The sequence below is a fragment of the Heterocephalus glaber genome, unplaced genomic scaffold, assembly GCF_053883595.1.
Source record: "Heterocephalus glaber isolate CG9 unplaced genomic scaffold, H.glaber_assembly_v1.0 deba00001729, whole genome shotgun sequence".
NCBI classification, from domain to species: Eukaryota; Metazoa; Chordata; class Mammalia; order Rodentia; family Bathyergidae; genus Heterocephalus; species Heterocephalus glaber.
Genome location: NW_028258440.1, coordinates 12,096,120 through 12,099,298, shown reverse-complemented (window position 1 = coordinate 12,099,298; position 3,179 = coordinate 12,096,120). Strand labels below are relative to the sequence as shown.

Sequence of the window (3,179 nt, the reverse complement as noted above, 5' to 3'; positions counted from 1 at the left end):
AAAGTTCAGGCTGTAAGACAGTTACTGCTGGCTGCTTTTAGCTAGATCTATGGTGAGAATCAGGAGCTGAATGATTTGAAAAATTTGCAGCCTGAAAGAAAGGAAGCTCCTATAAAGTTGGGGCCTAAGAGTGTGAAGAGAGCATGGTTTCTCAAAAAACTAGGATTAGGGGTCCCATTTGACCCAACTAGTCCCCTTCTGGGTATCTTCCCAAAAGAATTAAAAGCATCATACCACAATGATATATGTGCATCCATGTTCATAGCAACACAGTTTGTAACAGCTAACACTTGGAAACACCCCAAATGGCCATCAACTGATGAATGGATAAAAAAGATGTGTTTTTTTATACAATGGAGTACTACTCAGCCATAAAGAAGGTTAAACTTGAGACATTTCTAGCTAAATGGATGCACCCTGAGACTACACTAAGTGAAATAAATCCGATGCACATGTAAATATCACATTGTTTCTCTGGTATGAGAAACTGAAAGGGAAAATAAGAACCAAAATGTATAATAGATAATGTGAAATAGGAAAAAATTGTTCAAAAGAAAAGGGGAGCTGGGAAGAGAGGAGGGGGGAAAGCATGAAAGGAAAAGAAAAAAAGAGAAAAGAAGGAAAAAATGGGAAAAAGTGCAGCGCTGGACACTGCTGCCAGGTGGGTGGGGACCCTGCTGCCGGGCAGTGCGGTGGCTGCGGCGCTGCTGGCTGCGACGCGGGAGCTCTGGGAGCAGCGCCCGCAGAAGAAAGAACTCAGTTTCAGAACTGAGTGACCTGCCTGCCTGAGCTTGCAAAGCTGGGTTTGCTAATGCAGACTTCATGATGACTTAAAGGACAAGAATTCCACAAATGATGAGAATCAGCTACAATTCTGCCCCAGAGACCACAAGTATGAATACCACAGACAATGGTGTCAACTGTCTGTGTGCAAAATGTGGGGACAGAGCAACAGGGGAGCACTAGGGGGCACCAAGCTGTGACGGGTGCAAAGGCTTCTTCAGACTCAGCACACGCAAGAGCCGTGTTTACTCCTGCAGATCCAGTCGCCAATGTGTTGTTGACAAGGACAAAAGGAATCAATGTAGATACTCTCGATTAAGAAAATGTTTTAGAGCAGGAATGAAAAAAGAAGCTGTTCAAAAGGAACGCGATAGAATAAGCACCAGAAGAAGCACATTTGACGGCAGCAGCATCACTTCCATGAACACACTGGCTCAAGCGGAAATTCGGTCTCGCCAGATCTTTCTCCAGTCCCGGAGTAAGCACTGACATAAACGTTAAGAAAATTGCAAGTATTGGTGATGTCTGTGAATCTATGAAGCAGAAGCTCTTAGTCTTGGTGGAATGAGCTAAATACATTCCTGCCTTCTGTGAGTTACCCCTGGATGATCAGGTGGCCCTGCTAAGAGCGCATGCGGGGGAACACATACTGCTTGGAGCTACAGAGAGATCCATGATATATGAAGACATTTTGCTTTGAGGAAACAATTATGTTATTCACCGTAACAGCTGTGAAGTTGAAATTAGCCGAGTGGCCAATAGGGTTCTCGATGAGCTCATCAGACCATTCCAAGAAATCCAGATTGATGACGAGTATACTTATTTGAAGGCAATTGTATTTTTTGATTCAGATGCAAAAGGGTTACGTGACCCAGTGAAAATTAAGAACATGCGGTTCCAAGTGCAGATTAGTCTGGAGGACTACATCAACAACCGGCAGTAGGACTCGCGGGGGCAGTTTGGAGAGCTGCTTCTGCTGCTGCCCATGCTGCAGAGCATCCCCTGGCAAATGATCAAGCAGATACAGTTTGTCAAACTTTTCGGCATGGTCAAAATTGACAGCCTACTTCAGAAAATGTTACTGGGTGGTGCCTCCAATGATGGGAGTCATCTCCACCACCCAATGTACCCGCATGTGTCTCAAGATCCACTAACTGGACAAACTATACTTTTAGGTCCCATGTCAACACTGCTTCATACAGACCACATCTCAACTCCTGAAACCCCACTTTCTTCCCCACCACAAGGCTCTGGACAAGAACAATACTAAATAGCTACAAAACAAGCTTCAGTCATTTCACACCAGGGCCTTACCAAACAAAAGCAAGTGTGAGACCATGTTTACTTCTGAACCACACTGCCTGAATGTGAAAAATTGTTGGTCTTAAAATATCTCAGGATAGTACTTTTGGCAAACTCTCAGCCAAGGATTCTTCATGGAGCTGTTATAAGATGGTACCCTATTTCCTTGTTTGGGTACTCAATTTGTTTGTTGCATCTATGGTGTAAAACTTTCACATACAGCCAATATATATCCGAGTTTGAAATTGTTTATAGTTTCCCCTGCACTAAGCCTGAACCTGTTGAATCTTTTGTACTACTTCCATTTGTTTTCATAATATTAATTTAAATCTGTAGATAATTGCTTTATTGTGATGTGATGAAGAACTAAATGTTCCTTTTGGCTAAGAATAGTAGATCAGAAATGCCAAGTTAAGATAAAATGAACCACGTTTTATTTTTTCATAAGTTATAGTCTTGAATATTAGAAAGCTAAAGCAGTGGCTGTAGAACAGAATGCTTTTTTTTCCAAAAGAAGACTCACATATGGGCATTCTGTGGCTAAGAAGTATGTCTTTGGTCCACAGTTAAATACGCTTATCTTAAATTCAAAATTTTATAAAAAGCCATTCCAAGAATGATTAGATATTCTTTGAAATCTAACTGTATTTATATATGTGCTGCTGAAGTGAGCACAAAATCTAACTGTATTTGAAGATGTATGCTAAAATAAAACATGTTTATTTTACCAGTTAAGATACAAGCTAAAATGCAACAAAGAAAACCCAAACACATGAGTCAACCAAAAAAGACATTTAATTCTCTCTGTCTTGAAACAATCTAGAAAGTCATCCATTGGCTAGAAATTAGCACAGTCCCACATCCAACTCACAGGGTGGCTGAATGGTAATCTTTTAGTAGGGAGCCTGTAAAGCTGTATAGCCCTGGGAGAGCCACTACTGGGAGAGACAAATGAGCCACCTGCCACACATGTGCCTCATTTAATTCTCACAGCAATCCTGTAGGGGAGGTATTACTCTCTCTTATATATAAAAGAAACTTTCAGCTTGAGAATTTAAGGGGCAAAACAAAGTTTATAAGTCTAAAGAGTAAGA

The 3,179-nt window shown here is 41.3% G+C and overlaps 1 pseudogene; it reads left to right on the top strand.

Annotated features, from left to right (window-relative positions):
* The first annotated feature begins 855 nt into the window (after window positions 1-855).
* LOC101714335 (hepatocyte nuclear factor 4-gamma pseudogene) lies at window positions 856-2,116 on the top strand (annotated as a pseudogene).
* The last annotated feature ends 1,063 nt before the right edge of the window (window positions 2,117-3,179 follow it).